Genomic DNA, 26249 nt, shown 5'->3' with positions numbered 1-26249 from the left:
ACAAGCTTTTGCACATGGGCATGTGTGCATCTTCATATAACAAAAACCTCTTTTTGCCTCCAAGCCTGTAGTTCATGACTTCACATTTATAAAATGAAATAGCACATCCATGATTTCCGACTCAGTCATAAACTCTTCATGGGACTATAAACAACCAGATTGGAGTATGACATAGAATGAAGCCTGGCTCATTCAGACAATCAGGACGTTCTTGTACAGTGCTTTTCTGTGCATGAAATTGTGGGGACTGATGTTTATCTACAGTATGTCTAAATCAATAAGGAAAGACGGAAGGCTGTTTTTGAACTAAGGCAAGAAAAGCCGAATACAGAACACGACCATTTGCAATGTTCAATCAGAATGTCTTTCTTCTCATCTTAGCTTAGCAGTTCAATTTCAGCAATGTTTGAGATCCTGTCTTCTTCTCCATCATGCTGGACAAAGACCACAAGGCAAAGACTTACTGTATTACCTAGCACTGGTATTTTTCTTGATCTTGAGGATGTTCCCCGGTATTTTTCTTGATCTTGAAGATGTTCTCTGGATTGATTTTGTCAACACTTAGACAGTACATGTGTGTGTTCAGGAAATGCATAATTCCCCTTGTAAGATTAAACTTATTTAGTTCCATTAATTTCTGAGTTTCAAATTCCTTTCAGGTTGGGACTTAGTCAGGTTGCTTCTAAGGCACCAAGAATGTGGTAACCCAAACCAAACACTATCCCCAATGAGGCTTAATTAGTACACTCTATAATTTTAACAACTTTAGATTTACATAGAGGAAGCATTCAGTAGGAAGAACCCGCTCCCAATAAATCCTTTCTGAAACCAAGTGTTTCGCCACAGCTGCCAAAAAGCCAAACCCTGAAGTGTGGGGGGAGAGCTCTGCTTTTTCTTCTGGTTTCAAGAACCAAACTGCAGGCTTATCCAATCTGCTTTGACCTCAGCCTTTTGCTGCCTCCCAAGCTGAACTAAACCTTCTGTCAAATAATCAGCCACAGAAAATCCAAAGCACCAGCAGAGCGAACGAAGCAGCTTGTTTGTCGGAACATTTGCCTAAACAACATTTACTTTGGCGAAGGTTTTCAAAAATACACTACTAAATACCCCTGATTCCCACAAAAAAGCCCACCAAGACTATGGTGGGGAACAGGGAGCGTGACATCATGATCCACATATCCTGATCTTTATCACATTATGATTAGAGCAAATATCTAGTCAAAGCTTTGCTGCTTGGAGGGGACTGTAAACTGCTCACCAGGGCAGTTGGCCATGCAACAGAGGGAGTGTTGGGGGAGGTGGGGGGGGGGGGAAGGGAGATTTTGATTTGGAGAAGAGAAACTCTGTGGTCCGCCAGTCCAGCTGGAGAGATAAGCCCATCAGAACAAACCCCCCCAATGCAGCAAACCTTCTCCTCCCAAACTGGCACATGAACACTCACATAATTATTTGGATTTGCATGACAGGCAGAGAGAAAGAGAGTGTGTGTGTGTGAGAAAGAGTGCGAGTTTGAGATTTTTCTGACAATTAAGCCAACACAGCCAAATGTTACTTAATTGTGCCAATGCAAAAGGATGGTATCCAAATCCAATACCATTGCATAACAAAGAGTCACAAGAGGACCACAGCAGAGAATCACTCAGACTAGATCCTTCAATTTTTTAAAAACATTCGCAACATCACCACTTTTCTTTTGCTTTATACTTTCACAATTTGTAACTGCTAATTGTTTTTTAAGACCTGGCTTACAGCTGCCAAATTCTTTTCTTTTTTTTTTTTGGTTACATTATTGAGCTTCTTTGATTAAAAAGGACTCCTGAAGAGATAAGCTTGAACATTGCATTATAATGAAGGCCTTTTGTGAAAAGCTGGCTTTCCGTTATTTAGATCACACACAGGCTTGTTGGCAACTGAGCACGGCGGTGCTTGAACGTCCAGTGGTCGCTTACACTACCCTTGGGCCCCGGCCCGTGCCTCGCGCACCGCGCTCTCGGTGTTAATTTCCATTTCTCCTAGCTGTTGAGGTTTGCTCTTCGCTTCCCCCGCCACCCTTCCCTGTGACAGGAAAAGCCTGTCCTGAACAGCAGCCATCGCCGCGAAACTATTTCCCACTCACATGCTGGGCCAGCAACGGCTCGCTCATCATGTAAAAATCAATTAGACACCAATCCAATTAATCTAGCAGGCTCTCCATCCGCTGTTATCTGCAGAATGTTTTCTGTAAACAAAACTGACAAAAGTGACAGGCTGCTGCATCAGCAGTGGCTAAGGAGCCGCGGTACTGTGCTAAAAGTAAAGTACAGTGACGGACATCATAGCTTAAATGACCTTCTAAAGGAGATCCTGTACTGTGCCATACTGTAAAGTCCTTTTTCATTTTACCATTATGCTTGCCCTATAAATACTGTGCATATACACTTTACTGCACTTCATCATATACTTTATATTGTATATATTATTAATAGCAAGTCTGATCTTGTTTTACTAATGCATGTCCCTTGATATGATACTCCAACACCTTCATACAATACACACAACCTAAAGGGAACTTAAAAATTTTATTAGATTGCCATATAATCTTATAAATTTAAATGTAACTTGCTCTGTTTTACTTTTTTTTCTTGTTTTTTGGTCTTGCTTTAATCAAACACCTCTAGGCTTTACAGCAATGCTTATAGCTGTTTATCTAGGATTACAATTGCAAATATTCACGCTGAACGCTCACGCCTGGTTCTAATAGACTTGCTGGAGCTGAGAATATGCCTTCTCAGAATGAGTCATGCACAGCAGGGATTACAAAATTTTCGCAGAAGGGCTTCTGTAAATACCTTCTGCAAAAGGCCAACATTTGTCAACAAAAAAGGCACCCAAACAGCCGTTCTGTAACTGTCACTCTTCCTCCCTCTTAACTACACTAAACACATGGTTTCCACTAAAGCAACCAGTTTCCATCAGTGTCTGCCACACTACGTATATTAATAAGATTCATAGCAGGGGAGGCAGGGACAGGGAGATACGCCAACTAGCCCGGATGACCCTTCTCCTATATGTCACAGCCTACTCATAAATTACTCCTTTCTCTTTTTTTTTAAATGGGTCACTCTGAAGCCTTGCTTTATGTCAGACAGTGGAGAGTTTCTGACAACGCAAGGTGAAATCCATTCGAAATATCACCAGGCTGCAAGTCGGTGTTTTGAGCACACTGTATGACCAGAGTTATTATTATTTATTACCTGCTGGCTTTGAACTTCAAGTATCCAGTGTGAGGGTGTGGTAAATTAATTATGAGAATGATTATTATCGATTCTCATCATTGGAGTCCTTAAAACATGAGCTGATAATATTGTAAGTAAACCATAAATGTTAATATCATAAGACACATAAGTGTATTTTTTTACAGGTTAATATGCATAAATGGATAGCCTTTGGCATGGGCAGAATCTGTGCAATGGTGACTGTATGTATGAAGTTTACGCATTTTTAGCTTTTGCTTCTATTCAGACATATCCAGTCCCTCCTAGAAAAAGTCAGTTGAGTAACAAGTAAAAAGGACACAATTACGAGGAGCTGAGTGCAAGAAGCATAGATAATGTTTGAGTCAAGCAGGGGAGGAAAACAGTGTAATAGGGAAAGTGAACTTTCAACAAGTGTAAAAAACGTCATCAAAAAGTAGAAAGTATTATTATGAATAAGATGTGGAAGAATACAATAGCAAAATGGAATAATGATAGCCAGGCTTTTAGCCACTATTAACTAAGAAGCTGTCAGAGAGTCATTAACTTTGCTCAGATAAAGACCTAAAATTGATGTGCTCCCAGAGGGCCATTCATCCACAGGAGCTCAACTGTCTCTGAAAGTTGTTTAAATTTCCTCCTTTCCATCTGATGCTTTTAAACAGCCCCCTTGAGATGTTCAGCAAAATAAAAAAAAGAAAATGATGCTGACGATGTAAGTATAGTATATGAGCGGGATGAAAAAAAACAGCCTTACACTGCAAGGATTTAAAAGTCAGATTAATGCAGGAGAAGGAACAAAAAGAACAAAACAATCTTCACAGTGGAGGTTCAGAAACACCCTGTAATGACAGGCCATTCTCTGCAGAGCGGCTTCTAAAAGGTGAGGCTGCCCATACTAAATTTCTACAATCTGTACAGATCAAAGTAATAGAGTCATTAATGACATGAAAGTGGTAAACTGGCACTTAAGAGAAGAGTCAGGAGCTTTTCTTGAAACTATACATTAATTGCATGCCCAAACCACAAGGGAATTCCAAGAAAATCTGTTTCAATGCACCATATCCTCATTATTTTGTTCTTCTTTCTAATGCTATCTCTACGGCACTGGCCTGTGTGGTATCCAACCCCTAGCTGGATTAAAAGCATACTTAAAGACCTGTTTACCAATATTCAACTCCCTTACATCAGACAGAACACCCTGCTCCTGAAGAAGGGTATGAAAATAAAGCTCTTTTTCCAGAAAAGGGAGAAGTCCATAATAGCCAAGTCACTTCATGAGAGGTGATAAAACAGAACAGAATCTCCAGCTTGTTTCTTAGTTCAATATCCGGCTATGAGAGAAGGTAATGACACTGTAGGGGATTAGTTGCATTAGTCACACTAGAATTAAAGATCTGCTGTTTGGCAGGGGTTGAACTCTCTCGTTTAACAGTTAAAGTACAGTATAGCACAGCTCATAGCTGGCAGATTCAGCCGCCAGCGAAAATGCACTTGAAGGCACAGACACCCCTTGCTGAGCATAACACATGTATAATCAACACAGCAAATGAATTGCATCCAGTGCTATGATTTATACAGTATATAGCATGCACCGATATTAGCTTGTATACATTGTTGCGCAAAAGCCTGAGACATTGCATTGTATTTTATATAGCTCTTCTCCTGAAATGACTGCCATTTTGTTTAAAGTTAATACTGATAATATTCTGTGATTTGTAGTACATGAAGTAGCTTGTTAACTTATGGACAAGAACAAATGATGTTAATGACAAGAAACACCTGACAATGAGCCGATTAGGTTTGATTGGTAAATGTGATTGATTAGTTACTACCACACTTCATGCAGGCTGTTTATGTATATTTTACCTTAAGTTTTCAAGATCGGGATCTGAAGTTTCTGATGAGCGTAACTTAAAGATTGCTACAGGATAAGCTTGGTTTCTTCTCATGTAAACAAAGCTGTATTAATAACAATATTCAAAGTTGTTATAGTAGAATAAAAAACCAGAGGAGGCTCTGTGTTAGTTGTTGATGCTACAACACACACAATAATGTCTAAGACGTCTAAGAATGTTCCACAAGAGTGTGAAATTTCCAAGTAAAATACAAATCGAAATAAAATGAAAATGTGTCACAAATGTCTGGAAACAAGGACCAAATAAATGTATTATGGAACTGGTGTCTTGAAAGAGGAAGAGAGCTATAAGGACAAACAGAAAATGACTAAAACCAAAACACTGATACTTCTGAGCTGACATTTTTACCATATAAGATACCATATACTGTAAACACACAGTGCAAAGCATTTTAATCAGAGTCTTTAAAACTATCCTTGTTTTTCATTGAAGAAATGTATTAAGTTACTTTGCTGAATGCTCTCTAATTTTCTATGAAAATGATGTAGTTTGATTTAAAGGGTCAGCTCTTCCCACTATGGCTGCCATTATTCCAAGTACACCTGACTTAGTGAGCGGTGAAGAGGTCAGACGCAGTTCAGAGAAACAGGTCCAGCCAGGAACCCACATTCATGGTTTCCTGACTGCACTGTATGAAACATTTACAGGATGAAAAAGTTGGACTAGGATGGAAAAATGCCTTCCTGTAAGTATCCACAACACAGACAGCCTCCCGATTGCAGGGAAAGAGATTTATTGCTCTTGCAGTGAAGAATATATAGCCTACTGTGAGCTGTTTGAATATGGGAAAATTGTTCTTGTAAAAATTCTGATTTTACAAGGCCACATCTGCAAAAGAAATAAAGATAAAATGTTCTTCATTAACCCCCTAAAGATCTGTTTTAGGAGATGTCAGTAAGATTAATAACATCACACTGAGAATTAACCTCAAACAGCAACTTATACACATACAGATATACTGCATAGCTACACTACATATTAAGTTAGTTATTGCCATGTACCCAATGTAAATCTTCCTGGATTTTTATATAGACACGAGAGCAGAAACACACTTCTCACATTTCTATATTGTGTCCAGAGGCTTTGTCTGAATATTGTACTTTTCAATGAGACTTAGTAGAGGTGACATACAGGGAATCTTCATGTTCAAGCCCATGCAGAATTACAAAGGATACATACTGTAAAAACGTGAATGACTGCTATACATCACACAGCAAGCTGTAGTTTAGTGCAAGTTAGAAAAAAAACACATTATACAGCATCTGTATGTGCATGGCTGTTTTGTTCCCCCGAAGCCTGAATCTTTAGGAAAGTCAAAGTGACCTACAGTGTGTTAATGAAAGCCTTGGGAATATTGTATTGTCTGTTGCAAATGCAGTCATGTGTTATTCACTGCTCATTGCAGGTGGAATACAGTGCACTGCTGAAGGCTTACACTCCGCATGTGAGACCAGCAGAATAAATGGATGGAAAGCAACAAGCTTAAAGTGTTCCACCTATGTGTCAGACCAGGAGATCATAAGAAGCTGACAACCTGCACAAAAGCACAGCAGAATGGACAAGGTAAGTGCTCTATATAAAAGTGTGCTAAAAAAACATGTATTGAAGTGATATTACTTTATAGTGTCGCATTTAAGTACAAAAGTTCACTGTGGTTTAACATGTTAAAAGCAGTGTAGTAAACATTAGTTAAATCATGATAAAGTATAGGGAGATGTGGAAAAGTAAGATACGACCCTGGATAACCCAAGGTGAAATCAAATCTTTTCTTACTCAGTTACTATATATTTCCTACAAATCAGCCTTGTTGCTCCTACCTTTTCCGGTGGGTACTGTTATCACTGTCAGTACGACACTCACTGTACCTGCAAAGACCTCTGCTCTTGAAAAATAATATGAGCACAATCAATTCTAGTTCCTGTACAGGTCACTAGGGCCCAACTGTACAGAAAATATCAAAGGTGATATATTGCATCTGGCTGCCAAGAGTGCTGTGTATCAGTTGAAAGTAAATTAAAGGCTGTGCAGTTACCACAGAACACTGTAACACAGATCTATACAGAACAGAACGAGACTCTGCAGCTTCATGCAAACTAATGGAACTTCTTGTCTAATCAGCAGCATCAATGTACAGTAGACTGATCCTGTCTGATCTCAGAAACTAAGTAAGGGTGGGCTTGGTCAGTACTGGGCAGAAGACCTCCAGGGGAAACCAGTTTGCTGCTATAAGTCACGCTGGTGGAATTTTTCAAACCAATGCCCCAGTATGGTGACTGTGGTGGACAAGGTGCTATAGGAAGTGCCATCTTTTGGTTGAGATGTTAAAACAAGGTCCTAACTACTTGGTCATTAAGATCATCATGGTACTCTCATAAATGTCTTGGCTCAATCCCACTCTCGATTTGTACAGTCTGACCTCCCCGATTTTCCCCTTTAATTCAATTGGTGAAGCAGTTTCGCATTTCTGTATTTGATTTGTTGTGTAATTGGGTTGCTGGTGCAGAGGATAATTCATATACAGTATTGTATGCAAAACAGTCATGGGCCCATTAGGGTGAAAGGCAATAACTAACAACAACAGGAACAATATATCATTATTAATAATAATAATAATGATAAAACCTCAAGAACTGTTAAAAAAATAGCATCACATGCTTTTGTGATGTCACTTAGGTTTAAAGTTCCCTTTGGACCTTGAGATTTCTTTTCTTTTTGAGTATTATTGCAGTTGTTAGAAAATGGCCTTTGGAAAATATAGCCTTGATACATGGAAAGGGCTGGTTCTCAATTACTGAAACAACTGATGATGGGAGATGGTTCCTCTTCCCCTTCCTCTTCTTTTTATTGCATGGAAGATCAGAGCCTGACAGCAATGCTTCCTATTTTCAAGCCTTTAGCGCTGAGTAAGGATCCATCATTGTAAGGTTAAAATCCTAGCGGAGAGGCTGATTTTAAATCGTAATTCATGCAACAGAACTGTACCTGTTGTTCTGTACAAACGAAAGCATGAGAATTCGTCGTTCTCAGCTTCCAACAGGGCAGCACTGTCTGACAACATTAAAATCATCCCTCCGTTCAAACGCCTTCCGGTGCCCGGCTTCGCAGTATTCTGAGCAGATGAAAAGCGCAGGGTTTTGGTATGCAGCCGACACTCTCCCTACATTAAGTCTGATCAAAGACAAATCTGTGCATGTAGATTTCAAGTGTGTGAAAAGATTAAAATTAGCATCTGCTTATAAAAAAGGGGCAGTTGATCTTTTTTTAATACAGGGAGCCATCTGGGACTCGGAAACACCATCCACAACTTTGTCAGGTCCATCGCCACTGGTGAGTGTGGTTAGCTTTGCCACCACACACAGACCTCACTCATACTCACTGAAGGGTTTACACCACTGGGATTTCTCATTAGCTTGATGTATAGAAGGAAAAACTGCAGTAAAAGCCTTCCTTTATTTTTTATGATTCTGTTCACTGGCAATCTAAAGGCAATGAATAAATACTAGCTGATTCAACGGTGCCTGTGGCATCGAATCTACTGAAATTATAGGACTTGTAAAAGATGAAACGTACTGAACAGGCAAAATAAAGGGCCTGATAGGCTGTGTACTTAAAAACAAAGGAATCAGCTGATTTCATAATAGGGTAAGGGAGAGATGCTGTGTCAAATTCTCTACTCAGAGGCACTGAAAGAAGGAACCTACTGTAAACTTCTTCCACCAAAGTCATTATAAACATTATAAACATCCAATAGCACTTCTCAATAATATTGGACCACATTTAGGGCTAAAAATGTGAGCTAAAGACATCAAACAGGCTTTCAATTAATATGATGTACCATGAATGAGGCCATGTAAAATAAAGATTATTCTTAATAAATATGGAATAGCCATTTACGTTTTCACAAGGGCAGCTTGTTGTCACAACTCCTTTAGAAGGGAATGAGTGTCTGTTGCACTCCAACACACCTACTTTCTAAATCATCCACTTGATACACACTTGCAGTAGCTCCACATTGCCTGACAGGGGAGTGTGTGTCAATCCCAGCAAGCCCCTACTCATTGAGCCACCCAGGAGCCCAAGACAGATTCCAATCAAATTCCTTGTCCAGGAATTAGAGGCAATGCTGTGGCACATCCTGACATTCTGACTTGAGTAGATTCATGTAGAAATAAACAAGTGTTTCAGTGTTGACCAACAGCCACTGCCTGAGATTACAGATAGTGGATTTTCTTAAACCTGTCTGGGCTCCACATGTACATGCGGTTTCAGCTTGGAGAATCGCATTATACAGTTGATTACTGACAAAACTCAGATCTGAACTGAAAACATCTGGATTCTAGGGGTCACCTGCTTACAAGGAAGCCCTGACAGTAAAAAAGATGTTTTGACAGGGACACACTAACACATTTCCCACTTCACTGCCTACAAATTGGTCTTTTTTGTGTTAGTTTTGCAGGAAGAGCTAGTCAATGGGAAAAATACAATTCCGCACAGAAATATCACTAGCGAGCCAAACAACCCAAATTTTACAGGATTTATGACACGCACAATATGCAATAACAGGAAGAGGCAGTTGATATAATCTGCCACTTTAATGCCCAACCCCCCTAACCCTTCAAATTTGTATTTCATCACTTATACAGATATCTAATACTAAGGAAGCAAATGAATAGGACTTTGTATATTACAAGCAACGAATCTCACAAAGCACAGACTCATTGTGGCCTGTTTGATTACTGTAGTCATTGTACAGGGGAAATCATGCCCTGTGTCACTGGTCCCTATGGTGGCCACCTTCCTTCCCCCAGCACGGAGCAGGGACACTGGGCTTACAGTGCCTACAGCTGTGGCGTGATGTCCGCTCTCACCCTGCAGCGTGAGAATCCCACTCAGCCCTTGGACAAAATACAGCACGGCCTGCACTCAGCCTGCCCCCTCACATATCGTTTCAATATAATAATACTTCGTTTCCTTCCTCCAGAAATCAAAGTCACCCAGACAGAACAATCAGAAAGCTTTCTTAGCAGCTTCACGTGACATTCTTCTTTTTCGTTCTTTCTTTTCAGTTCAAAGTTTTTGTTTCCTTTTGCCTGCTCCCGGATGCTGTCTTTCAACAGGGTTTGTGGGTAACTCTCCCCCCTCTCCCCACACACCACCTCTTTTTCTCTGTCCTGCAGCCAGCGGACAGGCATACAGAGTAAACAAGTCTGATGAGCAGCTCCTGTTTTCTCAGAAAAGTCCACTAAGGCCAGGCCTGAGCACAGACAGCACCTTTCACTGTGACAGCTGAGACTGAGGTCAGCTGCTCAAACATTTGGCAAAGGGAAGACATACAATAACCCCGTTGAAGTTCAATAAACATACAATGAACAGTCATAAAGCAGGCAGCACCGATTTCAAAGGCATAACAGTGTTGGGCTCTAAATGCACCTCAGTTAAAACAACACACACCCCAGCTACAATTGATATAATAAAGCTCAAAGCCGCAGACGCCTGACAAAAAAAATCAATCGGCTCCCTGAGTTGATCAAGGCTATTCCATCCTTTGTGAAATTTGCACCATGTGCGGCAAAAGGCTATAGCTACACATCAAATAACAATCATCCAGAATAGTTAATTTTATAGTGAAACAGAACCCCTTACAACTGGCACATTCTCAGCTTCTTGTGAGCCCATATCCCTGTTTGAGTGGTGCCATGCTCTGCTGTTGTGTGTTGGTCACTTCCAATCACATCTTTACAGCTTTTCATTTACTCAAGATAGAAACCGGCTGGAGGCCACAACCAACTAAAAAACTTTCCACCAACTAACTCCACAACTGCAGACGATGGCCTTTCCTTAGAGAAGGCTGCAGGTAAGCTAACACACAAGCAAACATGGGTAGCAAAAATCCCGTTGGACATCATGAAAAAGCCAAAATGAAATTCACGGAGTCATAAAAATTCACCAGCTTTATATCCTGTAATGAAACCTATTACTTTCTGATTTCCTAGTGCATGTAAGCTGAAATCTCTTACCTTAGTCTTAGTCTTAGTCTTAGTTCTTGTTTCAGCCACAGTGATGGGGCACATGTGTTGCCCACCGCACTTCTTCGGGTGTGCCACAGTTTCCCTATTGTGGCTGGCTTCAGTTACTGTACGCGTCTCTTCACCCAGATACAGTAACAGTGGAGGAAAGAAAAGCAAGATGTTCCTTACATGCGCTTTTCTATAGCTGTGGGGATGGGCCGCCTGCTGCTCTAACAGTAGAGTGGTTCCTATTGTATGGTGCGGAGCAGGTGTGTGTGTGCCTCACACCTTTTCACGCTCCAGCCATTGAGACCAGCCACGCGCTGCGCTGCACCATTTGTGAGAAGACTCACAATGACACCATGGGAGGCACTGTACAGTGCGGCGGCTCAGCACGGAACTAACTGACAGGTGAATATGAACAAACAAATCGGGGCCGTGCTGTTACCTTCTCCCCCTCTCTCCGCCCACTTCGCTTTCCCACTCCGTTTCTCCTCCACCCTCCTGAACAAACAGGAGTTCACACCATGGAATGGAGTTGGGTGTGTGTGTGAGGGCTTGGCGGGACTGGTCTTTTCACCACTGAGCTGTACTGAGCTTTCCTCTTTCAGTTACACAAAATTTCCTGTATCCGAGACTCACGTTTCTGATTTCTGGTCTGATTTTATTTGTAACAAGAAAGGAAACAATTTTAGCTTGCGTGTGAAATTTCAAAGTTGCATTTGAAGGCATAACTTGTCTATATGACGTATACTGTACATATTCAAAACTAAAACAGTCTGGATAAAGCTAACAAGCAATGGGAATTTTCACTTTAGAATTCTTCCAGCCACTGTTTGCCATTTGATGTAAGCTTTTCAGAACACTGTTTGCAAAGTATTGTTCTGCCAATGTAGCAGTGGTCACTGAGGAAAAGGCTATTCTTACACTGTCAATTAGTCTGCGTCTCTCTGGTATACAGCAATTAATTAAGCTAAAACTAAAAATTAAATACTATCAGGGCAAGAAACCTCAGTGCTGTGTCTGAATTACACAAGCAGTTCTTCCCCCAGTTACAATGTACCCATAGCTTGGGAAAATAAAACCAAAACAATGACCTGAAACTCATTATGTATCAGCCCACAGTTTAATGACGAGCAGCATTTTTGCTGCATTAATACGGAGAACTATCAACAATCTGTTGATCCACACAACAAGTGTGGCTTCAAGCCATGCTGGCGGCTGATGTGGCTGTCACAGTACCCAGGAAATGAGGGAGACAGCTGAAAAGGAATCCCAGGTAGTTTAACTATCCCTAAACGGCAAGTTATAAATGTTTGAGGTATTTTTGTTTGTGGGGCTGGGAGTGCAAAAGACTTGAATTCTGAAGGAGTTTCAGGGCTCCTGTTAGGGGGGCACTGCAACTACGTTCTGATCATTTTGATTCACAAGATGCTGGAGAATGGGAGGATAAGGTGTGGTAGTCTGTTACCCAGCAATGTTGTTGAAGCCGATACTTTGGCTGCTTTCAAGAAATGGCTGGATGACATCCTTGAATCGATTAACTACAAGCCACCAACCTGGCTAGATGGGTCAAATGGCCTCCTCATGTTTGTAACCTTTCTGATATTCTTACGTTATCTGGATGCTTATTGACAGTTTCAGCAGCCTGCAGCCACACTAGGACCAACAGATCATTGCAGCACTACAGCTTTGTAAATCAAAACAGGCAAATCGCAATTTCTCTGCATTTGCCAAAACAACACGCTGAGTCCACTCTGTTCTCACCAGTCACTATGATAAGCAGCAGAAAACCAGCTCATTTGAAAAAGAAAATGAATAACAGACATTTGCTCAAATTCAATCTTAAGCACCCCAGGTGTCGGTAAACTATAGTGTTTCACCATCTTTACTGTCGTGTATGTTGCAGATAAACACACGAGCTGACAGATTCTTTCCTTTTCACAAGCACAAACCTGCCCCTCCATCCCTTTCCAACCCCTGAGCAGGAACTTCAGTGCAGTCATGTTTAATCAACATCTTCTCGGACAACACAGGGATTTCCATTCCTCAGCTGCAAGATGCCAAGCTGTCACACATCAGATAAGTGTCTAAGATACTGTAATTCACAAGTCATTCTACGTAAACAGAAAAGGCAAAAAAAAAACCACAACAACACTGTTGACCTATATTTGCGTTGTTCTCTGAATTATGTATGAAATTGCTTTTTAGATAATTTATTTAACCAGTGTAAATCCAGGTATGCAATCCGACACTTGAGGGTGCACCGAAGAACTCTGTTAGATGTTCTTACACTTTGACAGCCTTACCTTCAATTACAGACATACTATAAATCTCAGAGTAGCTAAAGCTGAACTAGACTGTCCATTGTCATTTGGGAACCTATCAATCCCTTTCATTATGTACCTATATATATTTTTGCTTTCTGAACTAAAAGCAGACAGGTCTGATTTAAAAGACAGGGTGGTGTTACTTAGGAAACGTGTACAGCAAAGCTTTGCAATCATGCCCTCTCCCAATGGCTTCTGGTACACTCCCCGTCTCCTCCAGCCTGCGATTCTAGCAGCTAATCAACTTTTTAATGATGCACTAATGGAATAATTCTGATATCGCTCCTCTGAGCACCAGCCTCCCATCAGCGCCGTGACGCTCCACTCTGCAAAGGACAAGGTTACATTTCAGCACCCAATGGGCTCACCGGAAACAGCAATTCTCTCAAAAATATGACCTTCCTCTTAGATAGCAAATGAAAGAGAGAACACAGAAAACCTAGCATGCGCACACAGACACACATATATCTTGTATATGACACTATTTCAGGGACAATATTTTTTTCTTCTTTGCATGAACTGCCAAGAGCAGTGCTTCAAGGGCTGACTGCAAGGAAAGGGGAGGTAGCTGGAGATTTAGGGGGCAGCAGGAGGAGAGAGGGGTTTTATTTATGCAACCATCTTGTCATTTGTAATGTGGAAAAAAGCATTTCATTAAACATTTATGCTCGTCTAACTTAGAATCACCTATTGTATATGACTCTGCCTGCTGCCTGCTTCTCCAGCACCGCTGAAGAGAGAAAGAGGTATGCAGACAAGCTCCTCTGACAAGCCCACCTGCACAGGTGCCGGCCGACGTGACTTGTTGCAATCTTCACAGCATCCGTTAGAGGAGCATTATGGATCTCCGCAAGCTGGTATTTGCTTAACCAGTAACAGGAATCACTGTGTGCAGGAAAAAGGAGAGGACACTGGCCAGCCAATCCCAATCCATCCCTGGTGTCACTCAGCCAATGAGAGCAAAGTAGCTTGGAGACCTGTTGACGTTGGCGAGTGCCATCGGCTGCACTCAAATTCATAACAGGTCTTTGTTATCTTTGTCTAACCCCAGTATTAAAATGCAAACTCTGATCGTATTAGTTTATGTAAATAACAAATTTAGTCAAAATTAAAAAGCACACTAGATGCTTTGTTGATCCCCCAGGTCTGAACTAAACAAGGGGCTTAGAGCTGAGCCCCCCTCTAACATTTTCTCAAAGTGACTCACTGACCTTGTTATCTCCCTCTCACCTTTTCATTGTATCAGTTTCCCATGTTTCCTACAGGCTTCCACTCAGGAACTGACCACTTTTTATTCAGTTTCGCTGCTGGTTTAAAGTTGCTTTCATGCCTTTCATCAGGCTTTAGTTCAATTGGTTATGGTCTACGCTACAGAAACTGTTTATCAGGGTGTGTGTGTGTGTAATAATGTCAGTTCTAAAAGCTTGTCTGAGGTCTCTTTGTACGTTATCTTTCTCAGGAATGAATTTGGGCTCTTATCTCTGGTTTTCTCAGCTGAAGGTAGAATATTTGTGTTAAGACTGCTCCCTCCTGACAGGAAAGGCAGCTATCTTTGAAGTAAAGTGCACGGCTGACTTGAAAACTGTAGCAAAAATGTAAAGTTCAAATGCTGGTGGGTACATGTTACTATACTTACACTAGACCTGTGGAATTCTCATCTACAACTGCAATCAGGATCTTGGGAACAATCTTAATTTAGTGAACCAAAGATGTGTAGGGGGATTCGTAGACTGTGCTTACAGTTACATTGGAACTACTGTACAGTATGTGTATAGTAAAGGAAATTATTGTAGACCTCAATTCAAATTCATTACATTTTTAACGGCCAAAATGAAGGCACATTGTTCCAGAAATTCAATTTCAGAAGGTTTATCCTAATAAATTTTGCATACATTTCTTTTTGTATTTCACCATAAGGTGAAGCCAAAGAAAAAAATGGGAAAATACACAATTGTGAATATGCCAAGGTAGAATTTCAAAAATTTCAAGGGCTAAAGCCATGAAATCCAGCTTTTTCATTACAATTCTAAAAGGCTTATCTAGATGAACAGTTATCTAAAACCAAAATATCTATTAGGCATTTTTTAGAAAAAAATAAAAGCACTTAAGGCTTAAGAACTTAAGGCTAAGCCCATAGACTGCATAGCAGATTTCGTCCCCTATTGATTGTCGCTCACTGAAGACTACAGGAGGGCACTGTTAAACTTAAACTTCCATTTGCCATAGTCTCTCCTTGCAGCTCTTGTGAGGAGACAAGGCCTTTCTTCACCCGCATGGTAACCATGGCGACTGTGGCAGGAAAGGTGTCTGGACACACCAGGGGGCGCTGTGGTGCAACACTGGCAAGGGACACTGAGGCATGTGGCACACCGGTGTCACTTGCCCTGCCACCCCGGTGGTCACCCCCCCTCCTCCTGCGCTCGTCTGCTGCACACAGCTGCCCCTGTCTCTTTGTGGAGCCCTAGCCTGCGCCAGCTCTCTTTTGTTGCTCATTTATTGTTAACTTCCACACTAGACAAAAACGCACATCCTCCCATGACACAAGCTAATTGATTATTGATGCCTGTGTTAACCGTCTTTAATTCCAAGCAGAAAGTGTTAAAGCATTCATGGAGAGGAGGAGAAAAAGGGGAGGAGTCTATTTATGAGGCAGTTTCTTTCAAAAGTTTGAATTAAGGTACTTACATAGAGTTAAGTATATGGAGTGCCAAGACTTGTTAGTCTGCTTGTTTCTTAGTCCACGAAATGGCTACATGAAGGGGTCAAGTCACAATGCGGAGAAAAGTGCCAGGGCTGCTTTTGTATTAAATATAAAATACACTGAAATCAAATTATCTAGATCTTTGTTTTTGCAAAACAAAAAAAGATTTTCCAGGATTTAGAGCTGAGGGCAAGCAGCACACCCCTTCACCCGGGTTTAGTGATAACGTTTCTTTTCACTTCAGCAGTAGTACATACGAATTGTATTAGGAGCCTCAAGTCTGGGTAAGATTCTGATTGGAAGTATCAGATAAAGAGCAAGTCTCACTGCAGCAGTATAGAACACTGACAGATCAGAGACGAGAAAGCACTGTTGTGCAAAAAAGACATTTGCTGCAGATCTATCGAGCTTGGCAGGTGGATTGAGGAACAGGAGAATGGGAGCAAGAATCCTGGGCTACGGAAATGTGTCATGAAGGCATTCTATTAACATCTTAATAAAGCCAGCATGGGCTGACTGGGTACTGAGATTAACTGCACTGAATTCTTAAAGACAGGGAACAGAGCTTCCCTCCACACTGCCAGGGCTTGCTTTCCAGAGGAACAGCGAAAAGCAGATGTACTGTACTGTAAAGACACAAATCTAAACTCCCTCTCTCTATTTTATTTTTTATTTTGCATTTCTTCAGCAGTTTTATTAATAGCTACAGCTCCTCTATGGCTCTGTTTTTACTTCTATGTGGCTGGATGGCATTCAAAAAGGCAAAAAATAACACGGGTTTGTTACATTAACATTAGGAGAATGTGCTCTGAGGTCTTTAAACTGTTCTCCTGGCACAGGCACTCCGCTAAGCATTCCCCCTTTCCCACTCTGTAGACTGACTGGAGCCTGCTGAAGTCTTCCGTCTGCAAAGCCATCCTTCAATATCTGGAAGGGGCTCTTGAGCCCGCCGAATGCCACAGACATGTCAATCCTGACAGATTGAAGAATTGGAAAAACATTTCAGAAAAATGCTGCTTAAAATACACAGAGGCAAGCATAAATCCACACAACACCCCCTTTGTTGTGGATGGTACTGAGCAGTATTCCACAATGATACACCAGCTGGTCCTTACTGACCTACAGTATATTGTAATACTGTATATGTTCTGCAGAAAACAACAGGCACTGCCACTTAAAATGAGGTCCACAAAAAAAAATGAAAATAAGCACTGTGCCTTCAAACTGTTCGTTAGGTTTCTGCTTTGCCCGCAGTGGCCTGCACAGACACAGCTGTGATTTGTTTTGTTTACCAGGAGAGATGCTCTCCACTGACAAAAGCTTAAAAGCGATTTTACTTAAAATAATGTAATGCATAATAAGTAATGAATGCCTGACAGTGTGCTGCAAAAATACAGATGGTTTTTCTGAACTAACTGAAAATCCTGAGCAAACCTAAGCTTCTTATACCAATTTCTACCAGTATACGCTTTATAATAAGGGGCCTATCATGCCAAGAAGAGCATATCTGACTATATGAAGTTTGTTTAATCAACAACAATATCTCTGCAGTACCGTCTGTATACGAACAGTCTGACATGGAAAGTATATGTTTTTGCAACAGCACAAGGCAGCTCATCACAAGCCATACTCAAAGTTTAAGCTAAACATAGTCTTGAAGCAGCCCACTCAACCTTAACCTGGCTCTTTTTCCAAGAACCAAAACACCCACATCATCATTACTGCAACACCGGGGCTGCGCATAGGAGAGTACATGTTATCCTGCTCCGATCTCACTGCGCTGCCTGGATAATTGCAACAACCTGAAAACAACTTCTAGAGTGTGTTAACGGCAGGAAGCGAAGACACTTCTCAAAACCTAATCATACCAGAAAGAAAAGTGGCTATATATTCACAACCAATTATTTCTCACTTTTCCTTGGTTAAAACCCAAGTGTTATAGAAGCGCAGATCAGAGTGTGAAATGCAGAGACCCAGGAAAGCAACAATAAAAACACACCCTTGAGGGATTTTCATTTAAAGTGCACCGGCACTGCTGAACAGCACATTTGCAGCATGAACAAATGTGTTTGCCTGTCCAGGTCAGACTTCATCCATCTCCCATAAACTTTTCCTTGACATCCTACGGGCCCACTTTGCAGAGCCACCCACACTTCTGGGTTAATCAAATCTGCCTCTTCTTCGTGGAGTTTAATAAGCCATCCAATGCGGAACAGTCAGCGTGCTCTATATACAGATAGACGCAGGCCGGCTGGAGACAAACAGATAGCGATCTCTGCTGTGACAGCTCCAAAGTTAGGAGAGGCACTCAGGCACAGAGCCAAAACTCACGCATAAAAAAAGAAGACAAACGGGGAAGTGCACTTTGACATGGTGGATATGCAGAGCTATGTCTGCAAGGCCCACGAGCTGGTGAACAGAGCAGACTCTGCAAGGCGTGCTGCAAGTGGGTGCTCTGAGGAGATGGAGCGACTGATGGCTTTTGTACCACAGATTCGTTCAAAAATAGGTCAAGGATTCTGCCTGCACGCATAACAACTTGTCAGAATTTCTCAAGCTGAAGCAGGGCTGAGCCTTTCTGCTGCTTGAACAAGGGACCTCCAAGGAGCAGCAGTCAAGGATACAGTCAACAGTGGTGATGACAATACACGACCAAAGCAGCCCCCCTCCCTTCCACACCTATCTATTGAAAAAAAGACTTCACATTTTCAGACTACTGTCCACTGCCAGGCAACACTGTTCTTTCATAAATTTCATAAATTTTAATACTGTGAGATCTCAGAAACCAATGAGAAATCAGGAACCCAGGATCGCAGATCGCAATGTAATAGCACTGGGGACTCAGTAGGGGGCAGACATGCCCCATCTGTGGTCACGGCTCTTACAATGCATCTTTGCACAAACAAGGGAGTAGTGTGCAACTGCGTTGACCGCCCTCTGGATAACTCCTAAACGCTTTCTGATTTAATGTCCAGCTGCTCCAATGGTCAAACGATTCAACAACAAAATGAATTCAGATTACTGGACAAAGAAGCACAGGGGGTGACTGCAGCCTGAGGTACAGGGGCTGACAGAAGTACAGAGGTATGACCTAGAGCTGCAGCTGTCAGACCAAGGATTTTGCTGGTGCACTTAACAGGGAATAACGCATGCAAACACTGAACTGCAAGAAATACTTCAGTTGCGTACTGTGCTAACTCTGGCTGGTTTTGTGATCTTTGCCTATATTTTTACTGAATTATTTTGTCTATTTGTTGCTTCCTGGAGACCAGAATTTTAAATAGTGAATAACACACACTTATATAAAACAAAGATAATGGCCAAATCTAGTAATAGTTTACAAAACAGGCTATTCAAATAAAGGTTATATTTCCCTACTGGATTCAGACAGCAAGACAACTGCAAAAGTTGACAAACCAGAATGTCTTTCCATTCAAAATTCAAATACATCAACAGCATGAAACTACAAAAACTTGACATACCCATAAAAAATTTAAAAATCAGCATCCATAGTCCAGAGTATGTTATTTACGTAAGATAGGTTAGCATGTGATAGGTAATTCACTTAAATCAAGCAGTCAGATGAGGAAAAATCTTAAGATTCTTCTATATACAGAGAAGGAAATACTCTGGTAGTTCAAATTTATGCTTTATGCCTGGGGGAAAGAGGTTTTGTAAATTTGCTAAAGCACCGCCCCCCAAAACAAAAAATACACATGCCACTGGAAATCAGGAAAGTGGACAGACAAATACCACAATATAACACAGCTAAATTACCCAGCTGGAAACAGTTAATGTAATGAACTGCCATAAGCAAATCAATAGATTAAGATCAAGGCACTGTAGGCAAAAGCCTTTTAACCAGGGGCGACCATTTGAACAGAAACCAGAGCAACTGGTCGACACGATAAGGATGTAACTGCTCAAAAGAGTAGGTAGGAACTCATTTGGTTTGCATGAGTTTAAGTACCAAATAATACAGAAAAATGGCTACAGGACGGAGTAGCTGATGCCTACAGTATAGTCTCTATTGTCTCAATTTTCTTCAGCTTTGTATCATTAACCGTATTGATTAAACAGTCTGTGGTCTTAAGATCCAGAACTGCTCCTGATCCAGCCTATTTTCTTCTCTCTTCTAAGAACTGATCCTTTAAAGAAACAACTTCCAGCAGAATGGCAGACTGATATCATTGTCGAGGGCTGGGCTATGAAGCATTTAAGGAACCACACAGACAATTTATTGTACAGTACACAAGGATGTAAGCGCACTAAACACAGCACTAATCCGCACTTTCTAGCACTTGCTGAGGGGAACAAGCGAAAACCCGAAGAATTATAAATGTCAACTAATGGCTGTCGAGCAACTGAACTTAAAATATTTTTTTAATGATACTTTTGAATAGAAGGATTCCAGTAAAGAAAATTAGATTCAGTTGCTTTGGTTTACTAGATACCATACCCCTTTTACTGTATCATTTGTGGCCGTCTTGAGTCAACATATAAAAAAGAGGATGTTTGTTTTGCAGTGCTGTGGTTTGTGCCCATAAAGAGCTCACATAGTACTGCAACATACAGAGCCTTCTAATTTACAGCTCCTTTAAAAGTGCAGAAGTCAGTCTGTGACACCAATAAACTGAGAGTCTACATGAAGAGTGAATCAATTTATTAACTCTCCCAGGCATTACTGGCGAGGTGAGAACACACAGCCATACTGTACCTTCAAAGAAAAAAAGTCATAAAAAATTAATAAAAGTAAAGAAAACTCAGGATAAGATTAAATTTTAATCTGCTTTTGCCTTGTGTACACTCAGACATAAGAGGGCAAAAGTGCACTAAGAATTAGGAAAAAAGTAAAATCTAAAAATGATTTATTCCTTAAATTAGTGATCTCCTTTAACAAGCTACAAACTTCAATTGCACAGTGCGCTGTTCAGAGTGTGTGCTTCGCGTGCACATTAGAGTAACACATAATACAGTACAACAATATAAATTTAAGGCAAGCAGATCAATTTTTAATATATTTTTTATTCAGTGTCCAAATCTGAGTGATATTGTTTCTGCAATAATGTCATGTTCAATATTCAAACACAGCAGTGTCATGTATGATGCACTGTGGAGTCAAAAGCTTTCTTTGATATTTACTCCTGTAAGATCTAAAGCTCAAAGAAGTGTCCCACAGATGTTCTGATAAGTCTATGTTACACAGTTATCTGGCTTAGACTTTAGAGCTTTTTTAAAATGGAATAAAATTGAGTTTTTTCTAGAGATTTTGGACTAAAGAAGATCAGACTTCAAAGTTTTTGTGTGTCTGTGATAGAATATGCTATTGGCGTGTGGTTTGCCCATTCTTGTAACCCAGCAATTTTCACTCAATTTTTGTGAGTCAATGGTCGAAGGTCAAAATGTTGTTTAACGATGCAAATGGATATTTAAATAATTATGTGCAGAGGTCATGCATTGTATAAAAAATGATCTTAGTAAATCTTTGTTAAGATAAAGGGGTTTATTATACAAACTGCACACTTATTGTGCACTCTTCTATTCACAGCAGATGGAAGTTGTTTTAATGCAAATGCCAAGCAATTTTCTCTTTAAACTGCATTTATTATCTACAGAGCTTGCGTCAAACAAGACTTGCAACCTAACTGCTCCATACAGGAAAATGAAGATTTGTGGGTACATCTGCTATTTCACTGTCACCGACAGATGAGATGAACGGTCCTGTAACAGAGGAGCTGGAACTCTGAATGATTTCCAGTTGGCAACAATACATCAGATTCCATTTGCAAAAAGGGAATCACATCATATCCTACAGAGTCTGGGACCAAAAGACAACACATAGGACTTTGTTTATTGGTGGGATCAGGTGTAAGGGGGAAACATAATCAATTCATAGAAGAACCAAAGATAAATTATATCAGCTCTTTTGATGGTGATTATGTGTCCTTGTTATGCAGTGTTGCCTTCATCTTTAACCACAAAATATCCAGGGAATCTAATGCTTGGTCTTAATTCAAAGAATCAAGATGATTACATCTCCAATTGATTCACTGGTACCAAAAGCCAAAATCAAATCTTGTGTTTACAGTATACAACAGATAGGCATTATTTCAGGTTGGGTTAAAAAATAGCCGGACCGTTCCTTTCACGATTTCAGAAATTGGCTGTACAACAGGCAGAACTATCCTATCTTAGAAAACAATCCAAATCCTAAACCTCTCTACACCAAATAACGTGAACAGTTCAGCCAGGTACTTTACTGACTCGAAGCACCTTACTGGTTTGAAGAGCAGGTTCATAGTCAAGGTTATATTAATGCCTCGTGGTATTACATTACTTCCAACCGAGTCTTAATATTTAGCAGAAAATAAATATCATGTTAACAAAATAGCATGTAATGTTACTAACTCAGCCAATAAATAATTGAGTGGAATATTTCCACAGTACAACGCGAATCCTTAATTCGCGCAGACAGGCATTTCTAAGAAAGAACAATGCCATCTGAAAACCGTGTTACTGTACAGGCAGATAAGCGAGTATACACTCACGTGAAAATGTAAAATGTAACGAATAATAAATAAGAGTTGGTCTTTAAAACATTGGGGTTTCCTTCTTGTCAAAACCATGAACATGATCACATGTAGGTATCTACACTACCTTCTGAAAAAAATCCTTAATTACGTTCTGTATTCCGGACAGTTTTAAAGAAAATGTATTATAAAGAAAAAATAAAATTTGCCACAGCATCATACTAAGTATAACGACTACAAAGCATTGAGAAAATGAAAAAAAAATAAGACACAATCCTGTTAACAGAGAGTTTTAGAAAATCAGTTCAACTGGAATGCCAAAATGTTAAGTACTTAAAATATTTTAAAAGCTTCCCCTGTTCTTGGTACAGTAAACTCCATGTACCATAAACATGACACATCGGAGAAATTTAGTTTGTTGCCGTGTTGTTAGTAAAAATATTAAGTCAAAATGTGGGTTTTGGAACAGTAATTTACCGTACAGTAAGTAAAGCACGATAATATTTAAACACGACTAAACCAAAATGCTTAAGTACTAGAGGCGAAATTAATTCTTGTTTTATACTACCGGCACATGAGATGTGTCCACTGGTTCAAAACACTCACCATTCAGCATCAAGATGGGCTTGCGTTTCTTTCTTAAATCAGTCAATTAACGTTGTGCGGCTTTCTTCCTCTCCTCCAAAAAATGCCCGTTTCCTAGTTAATTCCACACCGAAGTGCTCAGAATCCCCCGGTAAGTCAGCTAGCTGTCAGGTATGGACGGAACACGGCACGTTCGTGCACAATGTATTCCTTCAGAATTCGTGGAAAATCTTGGCAAAGCAACGCTGGTTCATTCATTCAGCTCCAGCACACCAACAACGGTGCCTCGCGCTTGCTTGCTTTAGTATTATATATTGATATTGGCATTTAAGCATGTTCCTTATTGTCAATTGTCATTCAAAAGACTTGTAATGGTTATTTGCAGGAGGCGGGCTGTGAGGTTGAACATTCCTTCAGTTTAGAAGACAGTCCCTTCTAATTTCGCCTTTATTTTGCCTTGCCATCGTACGTTTTCCCTGGTATGGGTTACAACCTCCCTGCAGAAATTCACACACACATATTCCCCCCTCTCCTCCGAGCTTTAATGCTAGACTGGCACAGTGCTAGCCGAACCACGGGCAGCACACAGTACTCTACTCACAGCACAGCGTCAGACCCAACCCCCTGTCTTCTCTTAGCATACGGACTCATTTGCATGCAGTCTATTAACCGTTTCGGGGACCAGCGCCGCTGCTATCCTTTTCATTTGCTATTATTAATTCCCAGTTTTTCTGTTGTTTTTTTTTTCAAAAGCGGCACCACATCAAAAACTAGTAGTAAGGCGTACATTCGGCTCTCATTCTCTCTTCTCTTTCCCGTTTTTCTCACCTGCTAATGCAACTGTTAACCGGGGTATCTCGGCATTACCGCTGCTTCTAATATACTGTAACTTCCGAAATGTACCATTTGTTTAAGGATAATTTCACTGATTTCACTTCGCAAAGGACAGCTAACGGCTCAGCCGATGCATGAGCATGTTCATGCAGTTTCACACATTAATCTCTGCGTTTCAGGGTTATCTCACCCCTAGCGAAATTACATCCACTGTAGCCTAAAATTTACCTTTTTCATAAAGCTTTAAAGTTTCGGCTGTCATACTGCTACCTTAACCCCAGAGCTAACAGCGAACAGTCAGAAAAGGTATTGGATTCTCAGGGCTGAAACTCCATTATTATTATTATTATTATTATTATTATTATTATTATTATTATTATTATTATTACAGCTGTAGGAAGCAGTTCTCCTGTGCTTATTGCTTCTCACAGTAAACGAACTCGACTCCTTTAGCTTCTTTTTTCTTGCTGTTCACCGATCAAGATAAAAGAAATGTATAGCCTGGAGCCTGCCCGTTCTTCACTAGTAGCCTATAGCGTTCTTCGCGATGTGGACCACTGATGTCGCTGCGAAGGGTGAAAAAGGAATGATAGAATGTGTATTTTAAAAGGTCTCCTGTCTAAGATACTTAAAATAAACTCGAATCATTCTCTGGCTCCATTGACGCTAGTAAGCGGAGTTCAACCCCATTACAAGATAACTTTCTGACAGGCAGTTTGCAGGAATTTTTAACTGCAACGCCAACCGGTATATTCTTTACTGTCTCTATTATTCAATCTGTCTTGAGTAAAGAGAAATAAGTTGTGCTACATAATTTCATGACGCTTTTAATTTCTGGTAAGAGAATAACATACAATGTAATTCCAACTTAATGAACATGTAAGAGTGGTCCTCTAAAAATAGCACAACTGCTTTTCCGCAAACAAAGAATCACACACTCGAGAGTACATTAATACTGTATAATACGTCAGATTAATTTCCACTTCCCGTTATAATTCACTTTTCTTATATCATTAATGTGATGTGTTTAGACAGTAAGAATATACAGTACTTTCGTACAAATAATTTGGACCCCCATCACCAACAATTTCACAAATTTGCAGTATGTGTAATATAATATAATAATAGTACTGTATGTGAATTAATTCGATCGCCCAATCAAGTAGTGACCGTTAGGATTTACGGTGAATTTACTAATGTAATACAAATGTTTCTATAGATTCCTAGTGAGTAGCTACAGAAGCGTATTCACATTCATACAGTATACACTGTACATATCTGTGTAGGGTCATATGCAAAACACCCCCAATGTAAAGGTACTGTGTAATATATTGGATCTTTCACCTATATTCACTGAAGAACTTTAATAGTAAAGCTTTTAACTGAAATTTAAAGTATGTTGACTGATGTATATCAAATGACAAGGTGACATGACTTTAAACTTTGAGAAAAAAAACATATAAAATAGGCTACCAATCCTTCAGTTGCTTATAAGAGACCAGTAACAATGGAATGCACATTTCAAGATTTTGAAGACGCGTGGAATCGAGTGATGGTTTAAAAATGGTTATTTGATTAGATTATCTAGCAAAACACAATTCTACTACATAATTCTAAAAAGCGACTTTAGCAACGAGTTTATCATAAAGGAACACCGTTTAAAGGTGCTTGTATTAGCATACATTACCCAACAACTGGATGCGCTCGTTGTCGCCAGTACTGCGCTGTATTCTCTGTGCCTAAGAGCTGAGCCTCATCTGAAAACTATCGAAATGGTGCCACCTATGGGCGGAATGTAAGAATTGCACTTTTGTTTATCGTAAATCGTACTACTATTGTGGTACTGAGGAGGAGAACGGGATTATTGTAGGAAAGAAGGTCTCTGTCTATCCATCTACGTTTGTCTGGTGCACTGTAGTTGGATACTAATAGACATAACTGTACGTGAACTTAAAGAATAATATCTACAAAATAACTAAAGTGAAGGTGGAATTATAAACATGAGAAAATATAACTAAACAATAGTTATATTACTTGATTATAATTGCATGGTGCTGGTGCACAACAATCCCACTACACAACAGATATGGTCAAGAACCGAGAAATTAT

General features: G+C 40.2%; 1 protein-coding gene across 1 annotated transcript in view; it reads right to left on the bottom strand.

The window, feature by feature from the left end:
• Positions 1 to 23872, bottom strand: part of plxna2 (plexin A2) — a 226167-nt gene extending 202295 nt beyond the window's left edge. The window contains exon 1 of the mRNA XM_088919992.1: positions 23328 to 23872. The gene's annotated coding sequence lies outside the window, so the exon portion shown is untranslated. The remainder of the gene's footprint in view (positions 1 to 23327) is intronic.
• Positions 23873 to 26249: the final 2377 nt, after the last annotated feature.

This window comes from Atractosteus spatula, chromosome 7, assembly GCF_055471065.1.
Source record: "Atractosteus spatula isolate fAtrSpa1 chromosome 7, fAtrSpa1.hap1, whole genome shotgun sequence".
NCBI classification, from domain to species: domain Eukaryota; kingdom Metazoa; phylum Chordata; class Actinopteri; order Semionotiformes; family Lepisosteidae; genus Atractosteus; species Atractosteus spatula.
This window is presented reverse-complemented; position numbering and strand designations above follow the sequence as displayed.